A 21614-nucleotide genomic window follows, 5' to 3' on the forward strand; every position below is an offset into this window, starting at 1 on the left:
ATACAAGTACAGAATTAGGGATAGTTACAGTATGCTCCGTAGTAGACATTAATAAGACATGTTAATGAATATGAGAACAAACTAATACAGTATACAAAATAAAATTACTTCAGTGATCTTTACATAAAAACTGGGAAACCTCATAGTGAAAATCACAGTATTAGGAAAAGAAAATCAACATTTTTCCAGCTTAGAGAAATACATTTTATACAAAATATAACATAACACTTGGAAGACTTTGATAATTTCACCCCCACAAGTGCTACCTTATTACACCTATTTGGTAAAACTTTGATTTACATATAAAAATGTAACTTGTTCATTCAAACATTGTTTTACTTTATAACTTGGAACTGGCTGCGTAGAGTGCATTTAGTATTTTTATTTTCATGCAGCAATACAGTGGAAGTAGAAGTGTCATTGGGAGGGGTGCACCACATGATAATTACCAAGCATACAAGAGAAAAAGACAGTTCCCATAGGCAGGCTAGGCAGCATTCTCATCTCACCACTTAATGTGAGTGAATATAGATTCAAAATTAACTCCCTAACTTTCACTCACCACTGCTAAATTTCCACTCGCCTATTGCTAGTGGGCAAGTGGAAAACTTGAAGTGTATGTATGTGTGTGTGTATATATATATATATATATATATATATATATACAGTATATATATATATATAACAAGAGAGGGGGGAGGAGCACACAGGACCAAAGAGAGCTTCTGGTGTAGTATATCAAACAAAAATGATTTAATAAACAAATGCACACTCATATGCAAAACCCTTAAAGGTATGAGGTAGGTTGCAGGAAATCTCTTCTCCAGTAATTGAGTTAATGGGATAGCTGTGGTAAGACTCCTGGGGCGCAATCCGATATAGATCGTAGTTTGCAGCGCAAGCGAGGGAACCCGCGTCGCCCGCAGTTTCAGCTCGCAACTCGAGCTATCCCATATACTGCGCCGTCAGATGCTAAAGTGCCGTAAGTCTGATAAACCAGCGATGTCCAGAAATCTGCGCAAGTACAAATTTCTGGCGTCGCCAGTGACTTACGGCATGTTAGAAACTGCCGGTGCCTACAAAACCTGACTAAAGTCTAAATCACCCGCACTGTCTAACAAGCCTCCCTAACATAGCCCGACACATCTAACCCTCTATCCGCTTTCCCCCCTCACTATCCTAACAATAAAATATGTATTAACCCCTAAACCGCCGCTCCCGGAGCCCGCCGCAACCTAATAAAATTATTAACCCCTAAACCGCCGCCAGCTATATTAAATCTATAACCCCCCTAAAGTGAACCCCTAACACCGCCGCCATCTACCTTACCTACCCCCTAAAGTGAGCCCCTACCCGCCGCTATCTATTGTAAAATTATTAACCCCTAATCTAATCCCCCTATACCGCCGCCAGCTATATTAAATTATTTAACCCCTGAAATACTAAACTATCCCTACCACTAAACCTAAGTCTAACCCTACAAATAGCCCTGAAAAGGGCTTTTTGCGTGGCATTGCCCCAAAGTAACAGCTCTTTTGCCAGCCCTTAAAAGGGCTTTTTGCGGGGCATGCCCCAAAGAATTCAGCTCTTTTGCCAGCCCTTAAAAGGGCTTTTGGCGGGGCTTTGTCACAAAGTAAACTGCTCTTTTGCCTACAATCTACATCCCCCTACACCGCGGCCACCTATAATAAATGTATTAACCCCTAATCTAATCCCCCTACACCGCCGCCAGCTATATTAACTATATTAACCCTAATTATATTAGGGTTAATATAGTTAATATAGTTATTATATTATATATATTAACTATATTAACCCTAATTATATTAGGGTTAATATAGTTAATATCGTTATTATATTATATATATATATAAAGTATAATAACCCTATCTAACTCTAACATCCCTAACTAAACTCTTATTAAAATAAATCTAATATTAATATTATTAATTAAAATATTCCTATTTAAATCTAAATACTTACCTATAAAATAAATCCTAAGATAGCTACAATATAATTAATAATTACATTATAGCTATGTTAGGGTTTATATTTATTTTACAGGTAAATTGTTAATTATTTTAACTAGGTATAATAGCTATTAAATAGTTATTAACTATTTAATAGCTACCTAGTTAAAATAATTACCCAATTACCTGTAAAATAAATCCTAACCTAAGTTACAAATACACCTACACTATCAATAAATTAAAGAAACTACAAATATCTATCTAAAAATACAATTAAATAAACTAAACTAAATTACAAAAAACAAACAAACACTAAATTACAAAAAATAAAAAAAAGATTACAAGATTTTTAAGCTAATTACACCTATTCTAAGCCCCCTAACAAAATAATAAAGCCCCCCAAAATAAAAAAATTCCCTACCCTATTCTAAATTAAAAAAAGTTCAAAGCTCTTTTACCTTACCAGCCCTTAAAAGGGCCTTTTGTGGGGGCATACCCCAAAGAAAACTGCTCTTTTGCCTGCAAAAAAAAACACAATACCACCCCCCAACATTACAACCCACCACCCACATACCCCTAATCTAACCCAAACCCCCCTTAAATAAACCTAACACTACCCCCCTGAAGATCTCCCTACCTTGTATTCACCCAGCCGGGCCGAACTCCTCATCCGATCCGGGCGATGTCTTCCAGCAAGCGGCAGTGAAGTCTTCTTCCATCCGGGCGATGTCTTGAAGCAAGCGGCAGAGAGTCTTCTTCCATCGGCGATGTCTTCAAGCAAATCGGCATCTTCAATCTTCTTTCTTCGCTCCTCCGCCGCGGAGCATCCATCCGGCACGACGACTTCCCGACGAATGAGGTTCCTTTAAATGACGTCATCCAAGATGGCGTCCGTCGAATTCCGATTGGAATTAAGGTAGAAAAATCTGATTGGCTGATTGAATCAGCCAATCAGATTCAAGTTCAATCCGATTGGCTGATTGGCCCAAAAAACTACAGGCGACGGCAGAAATATACGCGCGTAACTTCTAGGTTACGCCGTATATAGGATACCAAACCCGCGCAAATATTGGCGTCGCCAGCTTTTGCAGGCGACGATTTTTATCGGATCGACCCCCTGATGTCCAAGACATGTAGTTTACTTCTGGCTAGAAATCCATGAGAGATCCTGCATTTGGCAACTGGTGACAGTCAACCTGAGAGACAGTTTGAACTCACACTGAAAAGGAAAAGCTATGTCATGTGAACAGCAAGAGTTCATTTATACAAATACACCTGCAACATGCCTTTGAGGGTTTTACATGTGAGTGTGCATTTGTTTATTACATCACTTCTGTTTGATATACTACACCAGAAGCTCTCTTTGGTTCTGTGTGCTCCTCCCCCTCTCTCGTTCCAGATTCCAATGAGGATTTCTTCATTTTGGGGTATATCCTATCCTTCAGAGATAAATCTGCAGGAATCCTAGAAATCTATATTGTCTTCCATCCAAGGACTATATAAGTAGGAGGATCTTGGATGGTACATATATTGGTTTTATAAACACAAGTAGTATTTTACACTATTTCCACAAGTGCTGTACTAAGTCTATGTTTTTAATATATATATAAAAATAAAAAAAAGAGAAAAAAGCTGAATCCTTATCCAGCAAAAACCGATAAACCAAAATAAAAAACAACAATAGGGTAGTGAATCAATGAGAGGCACAACACAACAAAGAACAGTTGTAAATCACAGAATTATTTATTTAACCACAAAAATATATCTGTGGATAAATGGTTAGAGTATAAAATATGACACCATCAAGAAACGAATTCTGATAACACCGTCTAACTTTCTGCAGAACTCCAAAGTGATTCAATAACAAGTTCATATTGCTGCATCATTCTTCACTTGCAAGTTTAAAATGAAAAACGCACATTGTGAGACATCATTACAGAGTCTATTGCAGAAATTGATAGTAATGCGCTGTCAAGCAAAACGAAAAGCCAAGCAATGCAAGCTGGTAAATGTGATGCTTGAAAGTTAGTCAGCACTGTTAGGTCGTTCCATTAGCAAAGCAGTAATGCAGACAGAGAGTTATGTGGTAGCGGTCCCAGGTTAATCTCATCTAAATGCCAGTACAAATAGAATGTCCTGCTAGAGAGGAAATCATATCCCCAGCTCACCAGATCTCATACGGGTTGTATACTTCCTGAGTTATGAATATGCGACTTCATCCGTTGCAGGAGTAACTAAGGTAAACTTCTCTGCTAATCCGGAATATCAGATCATGTCCACTTGCACAATGATAATTCGGCCCCTCTGTCTGCATTACTGCTTTGCTAATGGAACGACCTAACAGTGCTGACTAACTTTCAAGCATCACATTTACCAGCTTGCATTGCTTGGCTTTTCGTTTTGCTTGACAGCGCATTACTATCAATTTCTGCAATAGACTCTGTAATGATGTCTCACAATGTGCGTTTTTCATTTTAAACTTGCAAGTGAAGAATGACGCAGCAATATGAACTTGTTATTGAATCACTTTGGAGTTCTGCAGAGAGTTAGAGGCCAATTTATCAAAGGTCTTGCGGACCTGATCCGACAGTGCGGATCAAGTCCGCAAGACCTCGTACTCAATTTGATTGAATTGCGGCGATGTCTGTCCACCTGCTCAGAGCAGAAGACTCTGAAGACTCGCCAGAAATACGGCCCTTCAAGCTCCATTCAGAGCTTGATAAATAGGCCTCTATGACTGTGTTATCAGAATTTGTTTCTTGATGGTGTCATATTTGTATTCTAACCATTTATCCACAGGTATAATTTTGTGGTTAAATAAATAATTCTGTTTATTTGCAACTGTTCTTTGTTGTGTTGTGCCTCTCATTGATCCACTACCCTATGGTTGTTTTTTATTTTGGTTTATGGGTTTGTGCTGGATAAGGGTTCAGCTTTTTTCTCTTTCTTTTTTTCTTTATGTAATTATATTGAACCCCCGTGCACTAGAGGACTCTCTTTATGGAGCCCTCTGATACTGATCCTAAACATTAATTCCCTTGCAACAGCTGGTATATCTTCTTTATATATATATATATATATATACACACTGATACACATATATAGATACATCTATATACACACACATTATTTCAATACAATAAGGATTTTTTTAAGATATCTTTTCATGTCAGGGTACATGTAATTGTTCTTACCATGCACAAAGAGTAGTGTCCCATTTCCAGTCTTAAAACTTGTTGACCCATTTAGCACTGATATCTTACATTCATATAAACCAGTGTCAGAAAGCTGCAGCCCGGTTAAAGTTAAAGACATATCTGTCAGATGTCTTTCATTGCTGAAAGATGATCGGCCTTTATATTTAGAAGACCTAAAAACGCTTTCTGCCTTGTTAGGCGTTTTCAGATTCCAGTTTGGGGTTATTCTCTCTACCTTATGCCCAGACATATGAACATGACAACTTAAATTGACAGTGGATCCATTCAAGCCAGAAACAATAGGATCCTGCACTACACGGATCTCACATAACCTAGAACCTAGGGAGGAAAAAATGATAAATTAATTTCCTTTTGTGTGAAAATGCCGCATTTAAAAAGCTTGTAGAATAATATTACTTTATGAAATGAGATATAATGCTGTAAATGTAAATATTAGGCAATGATAACTTTAATCTTTCTGTTGTGCTTTTTTTGCAATTCAAACTTTGTTAGTGGCATCTATACATTGTCCCTTTCTCATTAACATTTTACTTGTGCCTTACCTACACCTGTCAGAATATGAGTGATTCATATCTATTTTATTTTGTGCATTCAGAGTCGAATGAATGCAAGAAAACGCAAATTTTGCTTGGTTCTTAGCATCCATTTGATGTATTAAACACTAAGGGCTAGATTATAAGTGGAGCGTTAAAATCGTTAGAGGTTAACTTCTTGCAAAAAGTTAACCAAAGGATATGAAATGCACAAAGTGGGGACAGCGCAATCTCCAATTCAAGGTGGTTTATTTCAACAGCTAAAAAACCTGCATAAATAAAATGCACATACTAGAAGTAAGTTGCTACATGCATTGGAATAAAACATGCAGTCGAAGAGTTAAATTATGATACAATCCACTATTCGCTGCTGTTACTGCAAACCAAAATCCTCACTGCCGTCACTCAGATGCAGTAGCAATGATGGATGGCTCAGGCTGCTATGGAAGCCTGGACTTGCCAAAATAGCTCAAGAGTATGTTGCGCTCTCAATATCACAGTAACCCCATTGAAATAAATGGAGCAGAGAAGTTACATAAAACACCTACACTTGCACGTTAACCCCAATTGCAATAAAACTCATATTCTAATAATCCCCAACAATCCCAAAAGAATGTAATCGCTGATGCCCTTTTCAAGGCATCTTTTTTTAGGATAGGGTTTTATTTATATTTTTGTTCCCAAAAGAGATAAATCACTGATGATAAAAGTAAATTGCAATGTTCAATGTAATCCAGCACCAAGGATAAGCAGGTGTGCATGCCAACAGGTTACTGCAAATACCTGTGGCAATAAGTCAGACAATCCAATGAAAAGGCAGCACTACCTGGAGTATGCAAAAATCTTCCTTTTATTGTCACATAAACAGGAGCAGGTATACAAATGACTACGTTTCGGGTCACAGGACATGACTAAGGGTATGTGACCCGAAACGTAGTCATTTGTATACCTGCTCCTGATTATGTGACAATAACAGGAAGATTTTTGCATACTCCAGTTAGTGCTGCCTTTTCATTAGATTGTCTGAAAAAAGTAAATTGGAAAGATGTTTAAAATTACATTCCCTATCTGAATCATGAAATTTTATTTTGACTAGAATGTCCCTTTAAAAGGCCTCTTACTCTTTGTTTACATTCTTTGCTGCAGACATTTGAAAATATATATAAATGAGTTTCACCAATCATTGTGCAGCTTGTAGACGTAGGTGTCCACAGGAAATTTTCCAAAGGTGAGGGTGGTAAACCAAACTTAAACAGAAAATTGTCTAGAGATGCAATTAATTGCAATGGGGCCTATTTATGATGGTGCGAGCAGACATGATCCGATATAGAGGATCATGTCCGCTGCACATCTATAAATGCCAACAGCATACACTGTCGGCATTTATCATTACACCAGCAGTTCTTGTGAACTGCTGGTGCAATACAGCCCCCTGCAGATTTGCGGCCAATCGGTCGCTAGCAGGGGTGTCAATCTACCCGATTGTATTCGATTGGGTTGATTTCAGTTGATTTCTGTCCGCCGCCTCAGAGAAGGTGGACAAGTTATTGAGCAGAGGTCTTTAGACCATTGCTTCATAACTTCTGTTTCCTGCAAGCCTGAAGGCTCGCTGGAAACACGGAGCTTGATAAATATCCCCCATTGTGTCACCAGTGTGTGATGCCACATGCCAGGAGAGTGCCAGTGAATGAATGTTGCACAAGGGTGTGCACCCACATCTTTTAATAAATACTTCCCTTATTTAGGCTACATATTTTAATATAGAGATCTCCTCATTTCATATTCAGTATCTCATTTTTAGTTTCACTCCTTTTTTCTAGAAAACAATCCCGAAGTACTGCTGATATGCAGACAATCAGAAAAGGTAATATATATGCCCAGTTTCCCACAACGACCACAATCATATTTGAAGATTCATACTCAGAAATACACACTCGCATACTTTGTCAGACACACATACATGTATACATACTGGAAGATTTCCACACAGTTACCCCCCACCACACACACACACTCATACATATAAACACACACGCATATACACAAATGCATACAATCATATACCCACATATATAAACATACACAAAAAGGCACACACGTACTCACACACACACACACACACACATATATATATATATATATATATATATATATATATATACAGTATATGTCCCGCAAAAACCGTAGCACTCACTAGGTCTTAAATGCAAAAGATTTTATTTTCTGTAACGTTTCAGGATTACCCCCGTCCTCAGACAGCTTAACAATAATAATATGTGTGTTACTTACTTTTAAACCCTCCTCTATATCTATGGGGATATGTTTATTCTGTAAACTTGACATTTGACAAGGGTGTTGAAATAACACCAAAACGTTATGTCTGTTACGAGATGTTTCTGAATATAAATTAAAACTTTGGATACTGTGCTAAAGTCCAGTGAGTGCCTTTTTTCCATGGGAATTATATATATATATATATATATATATATATATATATATATATACCTGTATATATATATATATATATATATATATATATATATATATATATATATATATATATAAAAGAACAATCCAATAATATGCACTCCCTGGATTTAAGCACAGCACACTTTATTCAGCAGTGACGTTTCGGGGCATTCACCCCTTCCTCAGACAACCCAAAATGTGGTACAAACAGTGTATAAAAATATAACAAGCCCCTCCCCCATCCCTATTCAGCCAATCAAACAGGAGGAAGATCACATTATATCATGTGCAAATGGTCACTAAATCACAAATTTGTAAAACCAAACAAATCAATCTCATTGTTTATATTCATGTGATGTTATTCATGTGACCTATAAATCTAGTGATCATTAAAACTAGTGTTGTTTAAACATATTGTTATTTAACATAGTGACATTAATCAATTGGACATGGATCTATAGCCTTAATGTTGTATATATGTTTAATGTTGCCTACATACACAAGAGCCTATACACACAAGATCACCATGAGAATAAAACTCAAAGGTTTTACCCATAACTAGATGTATCAGCATCGTGATATATAACAATGCACCGTAAAATTGAAACGTAAGGAGTAGTCAGAGCATATTAGTAATAATACCATCAGAGCAACGCTTACTTGCTTCCGTTTGCATTCGCCATTATGCATCACGCTAAAACCAGCGTGGAAAAGTGGGCGTGGTCACTATTAATACCGGTCATGCCCCCTTCAAGTGACATCTCAATTTGGCCAATCAGGAAGTTCCAACTGGCATGGTATTACCATAGCAACCCACCACACCAGAACAAGGCAAGTTAACGTGGAAAATCCTGTTACGTCAAGCACCAAATTTGTGTATGTTGTGTATATATACACACACACTTACACACACATATATATATATATATATATATATATATATAAACACACACACATAAACATACACACACACATACATAGATATAAAAGCGCACACACACATATATATATATATATATAAACACAAACACACTTATATGTTATATATATATTTATATATATATATATATAAACACACACACACATATACACACATACACATACATATAAACACACACACACATATATATATATATATATATATATATATATATATATATATATATATATACACTGTATATATGTATATATATATATATATATAGAGTTGAGTTTCAGAGTTCAGCGCACATAGAATGGAGAAAAACAAAAACAAATTATGGTGCAGTATGTCAGTACTAGGCAATCAAAAACTAAACGTGAGATTTAAATGTGCTCACCTTGTTTAACCTCAAACATGTGAGGTATGTTGGAAGCATGAAGGGGATGTAATCCCTATCTGTGGTAAAGATGTTTCCAGCTGGTATGCAGAAACTTTTAGCAGGTTGAAATCTTGATATCCCTGGAGTAGAAATATGTTGGTATTTCAGACAAACTTCTCCTCTCTGGAGTTAGGTAGAGACACTTTAATTCTTTTTGCTGGATTTCTTTCCTTGTTGCTGTTAATTTCTTTTCCCCTTCTTTATACTTGAAAGGCTTCTCCTCTCTGGAGTATGGTATAAACTTTATGTATGCAAACCAATTAGTGCTCAGTTTACATACTATGAGATCAATTGTGGATATTAATTGCAGCACGCATGAGATGTGTATAAATGATGCTTGCAAGGACACAAAGTGAAATTTAAAATAAAAACACTTTTATTTTCCAATGTCCAATAAAAAATGATAAACAGAAATCCTCTTTGATAATAGTCCAGATCAGGGACAGAAATAGGTGAGCAGATGAAATATAGTATTTTTCTTTAAATCCGGTAGTGAGTTTTTTTTATCAGGGCTGGTGCAAAAACAGCTTGCTGATAAAAATTAGTGATATTGTGGTATAGGATGCTGTAAGTACAGCTGGAGGTAAATTCCTTGCGGTGGTTTTGAGCTCTGAAAAGCTCCCAGAGTTCAGGTGGATAAGTTGGTGTTTATGATGGAAAACCGTAATAAATAGTTACATGAACTGCTGTAAATACAGCTAGATGATGATTCCTTGTGGTTTTTTGAGCTCTAGATAGCTCACAATATCCGGATGGATGTGGATTATTAAGCCTGTCAGTGACAGGGTCCGTTGCTGAAGTGTTTGAAGCTTGGTCTCCCTGGACAGGAAGTGACGTCAGAAGTGGGCGTGCCCTTACGCGTTTCGTGAATTACATTCACTTCATCAGAGGATACCCTCTGATGAAGTGAATGTAATTCACGAAACGCGTAAGGGCACGCCCACTTCTGATGTCACTTCCTGTCCAGGGAGACCAAGCTTCAAACACTTCAGCCTAGGACCCTGTCACTGACAGGCTTAAGAATCCACATCCATCTGGATATTGTGAGCTATCTAGAGCTCATAAAACCACAAGGAATCATCATCTAGCTGTATTTACAGCAGTTCATGTAACTATTTATTACGGTTTTCCATCATAAACACCAACTTATCCACCTGAACTCTGGGAGCTTTTCAGAGCTCAAAACCACCGCAAGGAATTTACCTCCAGCTGTACTTACAGCATCCTATACCACAATATCACTAATTTTTATCAGCAAGCTGTTTTTGCACCAGCCCTGATAAAAAAAACTCACTACCGGATTTAAAGAAATATACTATATTTCATCTGCTCACCTATTTCTGTCCCTGATCTGGACTATTATCAAAGAGGATTTCTGTTTATCATTTTTTATTGGACATTGGAAAATAAAAGTGTTTTTATTTTAAATTTCACTTTGTGTCCTTGCAAGCATCATTTATACACATCTCATGAGTGCTGCAATTAATATCCACAATTGATCTCATAGTATGTAAACTGAGCACTAATTGGTTTGCATACATAAAGTTTATACCATACTCCAGAGAGGAGAAGCCTTTCAAGTATAAAGAAGGGGAAAAGAAATTAACAGCAACAAGGAAAGAAATCCAGCAAAAAGAATTAAAGTGTCTCTACCTAACTCCAGAGAGGAGAAGTTTGTCTGAAATACCAACATATTTCTACTCCAGGGATATCAAGATTTCCACCTGCTAAAAGTTTCTGCATACCAGCTGGAAACATCTTTACCACAGATAGGGATTACATCCCCTCCATGCTTCCAACATACCTCACATGTTTGAGGTTAAACAAGGTGAGCACATTTAAATCTCACGTTTAGTTTTTGATTGCCTAGTACTGACATACTGCACCATAATTTGGTTTTGTTTTTGTTTTTCTCCATTCTATGTGCGCTGAACTCTGAAACTCAACTCCATATCTTTTTCCTTCACATTCCATTTGATGATAGTGGAATATTCAGAAACTAGCTGCCATTGAAATATATCAGGAGGAACTAATTAGAGCAAAATAACCATTTGCAACATACACAGCACAGATCAAGAAACACCCAAGCAAATATATATATATATATATATATATATATATATATATATATATATATATATATACTGTATATATATATATTTACCTGTCACTTTATTAGGTACTTTATTAGGTTGCTTGGTAACACAAATTGCTAATCAGCCAATCACATGGCAGCAACTCTTTGCATTTAGGCATCCAGACGTGGTGAAGACGACTTGCTGAAGTTCAAACTGAGCATATGAATGGGAAGGAAGGGGGTTTAAGTGACTTTGAACGTGGAATAATTGTTGTTGCCAGACAAACTGGTCTGAGTATTTTAAAAACTGCTGATCTACTGGGATTTTCACAGACAACCATCTCTAGGGTTTACAGAGAATGGTCCAAAAAAGAGAAAATATCCAGTGAGCGGCAGTTGTGTGAACAACAATGCCTTGTCGATGTGAGAGGTCAGAGGAGAATGGGCAGACTGGTTCGAGATGATAGAAAAGCAACAGTAACTCAACCAAGGTATGCAGAATACCATCTCTGAATGCACAACACTTCGAACCTTGAAGCAGATGGGCTACAGCAACATAAGACCAAACTGAGTGCCACTCTTGTCAGCTAAAAACATGAAATTGAGGCTACAATTCGCATAAGCTCACCAAAATTGGAAAATAGAAGTTTGGAAAAATGTTGCCTGGTCTGATGAGTCTCGATTTCAGCTGTGACATTCAGATGGTTGGGTCAGAATTTGATGTAAACAACATATAAGCATAGATCCAACCTGCCTTGTATCAACGGTTCAGACTGGTGGTGATGGTGTAATGGTGTCAGGGATATTTTCTTGGCACACTTTGGTCCCCTTAGTACCAATTGAGCATTGTTTAAATGCCACGGCCTAACTGAGTATTGTTGCTGACCGTGTCCATTCCTTTATGACTACAGTGTACCCATCTTCTGATGGCTGCTTCCAGCAGGATAATGCACCATTTCACAAAGCTCAATTATCTCAGACTGGTTTCTTGAACATGTCAAGGAGTTCACTGTACTCCAATGGCCTTCACAGTCACCAGATCTCAATCCAATATAGCACCTTTGGGATTCGCATCATGGATGTGCAGCTGACAAATCTGCAGCAACTGCGTGATGCTATCATGCCAATATGGACCAAAGTCTCTGAGAAATGTTTCCAACACCTTGTTGAATATATGCCACAAACAAAGAATTAAGGCAGTTCTGAAGGTAAAGAGGGTCCAACCCTGTACTAGCAAAGTGTACCTAATAAAGTGTCTGGTGAGTATGTATATATACATATATATATATATATATATATATATATATATATATATATATATATATATATATATATATATATATATATAAAAAAAGCAAAATAAGAAATGGCAGACTCCAGCAAGTAAAGACCCTGGTGCTCTGTTAGATAATGTATACATGCAGTCCCAAAGAATATTACGCTTAGCCACTGCGTATGGAGATACTTAAAACAGGCACAGCAGACAGGTGTCATGAGATGCAGGACATATGCAGGACACAGCAATGATGGTACAACTCTATTTTATTACAGAGCACAGAAACATACATCTATTCAGGTTGATTGTACTAACTAACTGCGACACAGACTACCGGACCTAAGCCCCGCCCCCAAACTAGTGACATCACATCCTGCTCTCATCACATCTTCCCCTTTTTCAAAGGCAGAGCATACATTTGAATATAACAAATAACAAGGTATACGAACAACAACATTTTTTTTCGAACAATATATAAACAAATAGGTTCAGAAAATATAAACACATAAATTACATCCTGACTTGGACATCGGGGTAGACTACCCTAGTCCACAGTGACCATGGGATTATTCTGCCCATACTACCGGTCACTGTTCTAGCTAAAGTCAGTCCCTATATCGGGCCGGAAGTTTCACCACTCTTCCTCTTGATGTAACTTTGCATGAACTGTCCTCTGATACAGAAGATGGTGAATAAGAGTCCACTGGAGGCAAAGATATATCCCCGCTGTGATCTTGCTGAGGGGAAGGCACCTCTCTTAGAACAGGGGATCCCACCGGCGGTGGTACTGAGGCATCCGGTTCCAGACTCTCAGGTACAGGCTGAAGATGTCTTCGGTTACGGCATGTAACCGTCCCTCCATCAGTAAGGACTGTATAAGACCTTGGTTCTGGAGAGCGTCCAATTACCGTAGCAGGCGTCTTCCATTTCTTCTCAACATCCAGTTTAATTCTGACACTTTGCCCCGCATTCAGTTCCTGTAAGGGCCTGACAGAATGTCTCCTGTCGTAGAAGAAATGATAACCCTTTTTGGCCTCTTCATCCCTCCTAAGGACTTCGTCCCGAGGAACAGGGCTAGGCGGCTTGAAGACACCCACTGAGGGTAAAGTGGTACGAATCTGGCGTCCTAGCATCAGCTGTGCCGGGCTAAACCCGGTGGCTTGAATGGGCGTCGCCCTGTATTACAAGAGGGCTAGGTACGGCTCAGATTGCTTTAGAATGAATTTTGTTGTTTGAACTGCCCTTTCAGCCATTCCGTTGGCCTGCGGATAATGTGGAATTGACGTGGAATGTACAAAGTCATATTCCCTGCTGAAAGCACTGAACTCTGTAGAAGCGAACTGCATACCATTATCACTCACCAGCTCCATTAGAATGCCCCACCGGGCAAACAAGCTCTTCAGACGAATGATAACGGCTTGACTTGTGATATCATTCAGAGGTGCAATTTCCAAATACCTGGAATAGTAGTCAATCACAACAAGGAACTTTTTCCCGTGCAGTTCACACAAATCAGCAGCTATTTTCTGCCACGGCCCCACAGGCAGCGGAGTAGAAATCAAGGGCTCCCTTCTCTGAGTAGGCCGGCGTTCCCAGCAAAAGGCACATTTAGACACGTGATTTGCAATGTCGGAGCTGATCCCAGGCCACCACACAGCTGTAGCTGCCCTTTCTCTGCACTTTGTAATGCCTAGGTGGCCATCGTGAATCCTGTTCAACATCTCCTTCCTCATTCTTTATCTCCTCCAGTATCCTTGAAGAAATGGACTTAGAGGCCAGAACTGAATCAACATACACTTTCACATCAGATTCAGTGGAGGATTCTTCGGCAGCAGCCAGCGGTAGCCTGGATAGTGTATCCGCCACAACCAGTTGTTTCCCCGGCACATGCACTGCCTGAACATTGAACCTGACCAGTCTCATTAAAAGTCTCTGGCATCTTAAGGGTGTTTTGTCGATATCATAAGAGTTGATTAGAGGGACTAGTGGTTTGTGGTCAGTCTCCAGATTAAATTTCTCCAAACCCACTAGATAATGCTGAAAGCTCTCACAGGCCCAAACTGCAGCCAGGCACTCTTTCTCAATTTGAGCGTATTTTGACTCTGCAGCCATCAGTGTGCAGGAACAATAGGCGATGGGCTGTAGTTTATTTTCATTTAACTGCAGGAGAGCAGCCCCCAACCCATAACTGCTTGCATCAGCACTAACCACAGTCTTTTTGGAAGGGTCGTAGAACCCCAGCACTGGGGCAAACCCTAGCAGGGACTTGGCCTGCATAAAAGCTTTTTCTTGTGAAGGTCCCCAGACCCAGGCAACGTCTTTCTTTAGCAACTCTGTGATAGGGTGTAGAACTGTTGATAAATCTGGAAGAAACTTGCCCACATAATTTACAAGGCTCAATATCTGTCTCAGCTCATGTACATCAGAAGGACTTTTCGTCTGTTGAATAGCACAAATTTTCTCGGGGTCTGGCTTGATGCCATCCCCATTGATGATATGCCCAAAGTAACATAATTCAGTTTTCCTAAAATGGCATGAGAAGGGAACCCCTAAGGGAACCGTGTGCGGGGTGCGCTGTAAAAAGTTAATACGTGGTATTGGTATAAAAACAAACCATAAAGTTCATGTGAGTTGGTAGTGCTGAGTCTAGCACTCAAAGATACTGGCGGCAAATGCTCCTCTGGTCTTCGGAAAGGAGATATCTGTAATTAGGAATAAAAGAGAGGGCGCCACATAGGGTGATATTGTTGGATCAAAGTTCAACAGGGTAATTATTATCGTCGCTTACCGGAGAACGATGCACCGTATTGTAACCGGTGCTGACAGGCAAGCTAACACTTTCAGTGGTTAGCACACTGGGTGGCCTCCGGCAGGTTATACACAGCTGGTACTCAGCGTTCACTTGATTGATGTGCGTTTGTCCGGCTGCAGCTAGCGAGTCAGACACTGTGATGGATCAGACAATTTCGAACCTTTGTCAGGGAGGAAGCACTGCAGTGGATCGGACACTTTGACACCTTAACCAGGAAGGCTCAAAAGAGAACAAAGGACAACTTCCGTGTATATAATAAATGAATTTTATTCCATACAAACTGCTACGCGTTTCTAGACCTGCACCGGTCTTTTCATCAGGCATACAAACAATGGATACAAATTTCTTAAAATAACTATCTTATATACAATTAAAAACGGAAGTTGTCATGGTTTTCAGCAATCACCAATGGGCTGAAAAATGGATACTCTGTATCCCATTTGTGCTAATTAGGCTAAGTCACCTGTAAATATCATTAACCCTTACATTATAAATCCTAAAAATCCCTAAAAATCCCATAAGTATAAATGTTTGAAAATAAAACAATTTCTACATCAGTTTAAAGCGTCCTATAACGATCTGCTACAATTATCGCTAATGTGTTGGAGTAAACCTACATGAACATTTTGCAATATAATGTGTGATTCGCATATCTAAATGAAAAATAAATAAAAGGTAAAACTGTTTTTAACAGGTTGGGACAATTTAAAGAGTCTCATCACAATTTGCTGCAATTAACCTTGAAATGTTGAAGTCAGCATCAATAAACCTTTACAAAAAAATGTGTGTAATTCGCATATCTAAATGCAAAATAGATAGTATGTGGTTTTATTTTGACCGGGTTATCAAACATAAGTTAAATTAAAATTTAGAATTGTCAAACCACCACTGACTGAATGACTCATGTTTAATCACTTCAGGAGTGTTTTGTTTTAGTCTTATTCTGACTTCAGGAATGTTTTGTTTTAGTCTTATTCTGACACAGTAATAATAAAGGCATAACATAAAAAGAACTGAAGTATGTGTGAGTGTGTATAAAAAGTGTGATGTGTGTTATATCTAAATTAAAAATGTTATTTTAAACAAACAAATACAGTGATGTATGTGTGTGAATGTGTGAGTGAACTGTATACCCAGCTAAAATTGATTTTGTGAATGGTATATAAAAAAAGGTGATTACCAATATTGTAATATATAGATCGTGTACTATTAATTCATCATTCGATTTTGTATGCTACACTCAATCTTATAGTGTAATAAAATTAATAATTCGAATGTAGTGTGACCCCCAACTGTGGATGATAATACACAGAGGTTTTTTGAATGCAACTGCCATAGAATGAACAACCATGTTCATAAAATAACTAGTGTTTCATAAACAAACTCATACTTTTATTTTATTTTAATGTATGTATATAATGAAACACATCTTTAGTGAATGGTTATATCATAGACCATTCCTTCTTCTGTTTGTTTTGTTATTTGGTTGAATTTAATACTATGGTGTTAAAACTTTTATGATCAAAGTCAGCGGATGAAAAACTCTTGTGTTTCATACTTTTATTAAGAGAATTAAATTTACATTGGTATTTACAAAATTATAAAATTGTAGTGTTTCCGATATGGCTATAAAGCCGTAATTGATCATACAGTGATAATGCCCAATAGGATTGTTATTAGTAAAATGATAATATTATTAATGTTTTACTTGTGTTGTTTTTTTGAAATGTATTATTGATATTTATAAAAAAATAAGAGTTAGTTTATGAATCTGTGAAATCAATTTCATATTATAGATACTGGGTATATGGACTGATTGTAGATGTTGATATCGTATTGATGTATTCAAGAGGACCCGTATATAAACGTTGTTAGGATTGATTCAGTGTACTGTGTGCGTGTTTAAATGCAAACTTAGATTTAGCAGCATTCAACTAATAACTGAACTTAGGAATTTGTTTGCTTGAACACGCACACATATGAAATTGATTTCACAGATTCATAAACTAACTCTTATTTTTTTATAAATATCAATAATACATTTCAAAAAAACAACACAAGTAAAACATTAATAATATTATCATTTTACTAATAACAATCCTATTGGGCATTATCACTGTATGATCAATTACGGCTTTATAGCCATATCGGAAACACTACAATTTTATAATTTTGTAAATACCAATGTAAATTTAATTCTCTTAATAAAAGTATGAAACACAAGAGTTTTTCATCCGCTGACTTTGATCATAAAAGTTTTAACACCATAGTATTAAATTCAACCAAATAACAAAACAAACAGAAGAAGGAATGGTCTATGATATAACCATTCACTAAAGATGTGTTTCATTATATACATACATTAAAATAAAATAAAAGTATGAGTTTGTTTATGAAACACTAGTTATTTTATGAACATGGTTGTTCATTCTATGGCAGTTGCATTCAAAAAACCTCTGTGTATTATCATCCACAGTTGGGGGTCACACTACATTCGAATTATTAATTTTATTACACTATAAGATTGAGTGTAGCATACAAAATCGAATGATGAATTAATAGTACACGATCTATATATTACAATATTGGTAATCACCTTTTTTTATATACCATTCACAAAATCAATTTTAGCTGGGTATACAGTTCACTCACACATTCACACACATACATCACTGTATTTGTTTGTTTAAAATAACATTTTTAATTTAGATATAACACACATCACACTTTTTATACACACTCACACATACTTCAGTTCTTTTTATGTTATGCCTTTATTATTACTGTGTCAGAATAAGACTAAAACAAAACATTCCTGAAGTCAGAATAAGACTAAAACAAAACACTCCTGAAGTGATTAAACATGAGTCATTCAGTCAGTGGTGGTTTGACAATTCTAAATTTTAATTTAACTTATGTTTGATAACCCGGTCAAAATAAAACCACATACTATCTATTTTGCATTTAGATATGCGAATTACACACATTTTTTTGTAAAGGTTTATTGATGCTGACTTCAACATTTCAAGGTTAATTGCAGCAAATTGTGATGAGACTCTTTAAATTGTCCCAACCTGTTAAAAACAGTTTTACCTTTTATTTATTTTTCATTTAGATATGCGAATCACACATTATATTGCAAAATGTTCATGTAGGTTTACTCCAACACATTAGCGATAATTGTAGCAGATCGTTATAGGACGCTTTAAACTGATGTAGAAATTGTTTTATTTTCAAACATTTATACTTATGGGATTTTTAGGGATTTTTAGGATTTATAATGTAAGGGTTAATGATATTTACAGGTGACTTAGCCTAATTAGCACAAATGGGATACAGAGTATCCATTTTTCAGCCCATTGGTGATTGCTGAAAACCATGACAACTTCCGTTTTTAATTGTATATAAGATAGTTATTTTAAGAAATTTGTATCCATTGTTTGTATGCCTGATGAAAAGACCGGTGCAGGTCTAGAAACGCGTAGCAGTTTGTATGGAATAAAATTCATTTATTTTATATACGGAAGTTGTCCTTTGTTCTCTTTTGAGCCTTCCTGGTTAAGGTGTCAAAGTGTCCGATCCACTGCAGTGCTTCCTCCCTGACAAAGGTTCGAAATTGTCTGATCCATCACAGTGTCTGACTCGCTAGCTGCAGCCGGACAAACGCACATCAATCAAGTGAACGCTGAGTACCAGCTGTGTATAACCTGCCGGAGGCCACCCAGTGTGCTAACCACTGAAAGTGTTAGCTTGCCTGTCAGCACCGGTTACAATACGGTGCATCGTTCTCCGGTAAGCGACGATAATAATTACCCTGTTGAACTTTGATCCAACAATATCACCCTATGTGGCGCCCTCTCTTTTATTCCTAATTACAGATATTTCCTAAAATGGCATTTCTCTTTATTTAACTTCAGCCCAGACTCTTTGATAGCCTGCAGCACACAACTTAAACGCTGATCATGCTCCTCCGCTACAGACCCATACACCAGAATGTCGTCCATGACAACTGCCGTGCCCACGTGGTCACTTAGGAGAGAACTCATTTCCCTTTGAAAAATTTCTGGAGTAGAGGATATCCCGAAGGGGAGTCTGCAGAAGCAAAACCGACATACCGGTGTGATAAAGGTAGTCAGTTTGCGGCACTTTGGATCCAGGGGGATCTGCCAAAAGCCGCTAGAAGCGTCTAATGTAGAAAAGAACTTCACCCCAGCCAACTTTGGAGCTATGTCTTCTAATGTTGGCAGCACAAATCTCTCTCTCTTCACTGCCTCATTCAACTTTTTCAGGTCCACACAGATGTGCACCTTTCCATTTTTCTTTGCAACCGGAACAATGGGGGCACACCAGTCAGTTGCTTCAACAACCTCTTCAATAACCCCCATAGACTTCATGCGCATAAGCTCTTTCTCCACTTGAGGCATAAGCGGGAACGGAATTCTACGGGGAGTAGAAATACTGTATGGGACTGCATCACTTTTAAGTGCTATACGAACTGGCTTGCAATTCAGTAGGCCCAATTCGCCAAACATATCTTCGGAGATCTCATTTACTCTGGCCACGAGGCCCAAATCACAGGCTGCTTTTCTGCTCAATAAATTGCTAACACACTGGCCTCGAATCACATGCACTCACATGGTGAATTTTCTTTGCTTGTACTCACAGCTGGCAAGAAATTTCCCTGCACAATCAATGCGGCCACCGGGACTATGGACATTTGTAGTAACCTTCGCCAGCTGGGGCTGTCGAGGCAGTTTCATAAATGCAGCAAAAGACATTACAGTGATATCTGCTCCTGTGTCAATCTTAAAATCAACTTTGGCTCCCATTACAGTAAAAGTAACTTTCCAATCTTCTTCTGAGCTTGGCCGTTCCACAACAGACCCCACAAAAGACACTTCCTGAACCTCCTGGTCACTGTCCACCTGCATCTCCTTAATGCAGTTTTACACACCACTTCAAAATGGCCCATTCTGTTACATTTTCTGCATCTTTTATCTCTAGCCGGGCATATAACACTCTGATCATGGGCACGGTAGCACCGTGTGCATCAGGCATGCTGTGCCCATCCACTTCTAGGCCTGTCAATTATTTTAGATCTACCGCTCACACTGTGCCTTTTACTAGCAGTTTTCCTGGACTGTTGCACTTTATCCACAATACTCTCAGACCTCAGATCAGCACTTTGCTTTTTCACCAGTTCACTCTGGCGGGCCATCCTAATAGCCCCATCTAATGTTAAATCAGGCTCTAACTGCAGCTTCAGTGAGACTTCAGCATCTGCAATTCAAATAACTATTCTGTCTCTGATTTGCTCTTTTTTAGCAACACCAAACTCACAGAATTCAGCTAGTTCATAAAGGCTGCGCACAAATGACTCCACAGATTCTCCCACACGCTGATTACGTTTGTGAAAACAAGCTCTCTCATGAATCACATTTCTTTTGGGCACAAAGTGGGCACTGAGTTTATCCATAACTATATAAAAGTTAAATTCTTCCCCTTCTTGGAAAGTAAAAGCATTGAACACTGGCTCCACATCTTTCCCCATAGAGTATAAAAGAGAATTTACTTGTACTTCACCACTCTCCTTGTTCAGTTTTGGAAGCAATCCTGAAGCGCTGAAACCGCTGACACCATGTCAAAAGGCTCAGGTGGGGTAAACTTTGACATTGTCATCGATCAGGAACAGAAGCGCAGGCCAGAACTTCTGACACCATGTAATGAGATGCAGGACATATGCAGGACACAGCAATGATGGTACAACTCTATTTTATTACAGAGCACAGAAACATACATCTATTCAGGTTGATTGTACTAACTGAGACACAGACTACCGGACCTAAGCCCCGCCCCCAAACTAGTGACATCACATCCTGCTCTCATCACAACAGGGAT

At 38.0% G+C, this 21614-nt stretch overlaps 1 long non-coding RNA gene across 1 annotated transcript in view; it reads right to left on the bottom strand.

The window, feature by feature from the left end:
* Nucleotides 1-5394: 5394 nt before the first annotated feature.
* Nucleotides 5395-21614, bottom strand: part of LOC128638172 (uncharacterized) — a 30167-nt gene continuing 13947 nt past the window's right edge. Inside the window, exon 3 of the long non-coding RNA XR_008399055.1 lies at nucleotides 5395-5506. This is a non-coding gene — a long non-coding RNA (uncharacterized LOC128638172). The remainder of the gene's footprint in view (nucleotides 5507-21614) is intronic.

Source organism: Bombina bombina, chromosome 8, assembly GCF_027579735.1.
Source record: "Bombina bombina isolate aBomBom1 chromosome 8, aBomBom1.pri, whole genome shotgun sequence".
Taxonomy (NCBI): domain Eukaryota; kingdom Metazoa; phylum Chordata; class Amphibia; order Anura; family Bombinatoridae; genus Bombina; species Bombina bombina.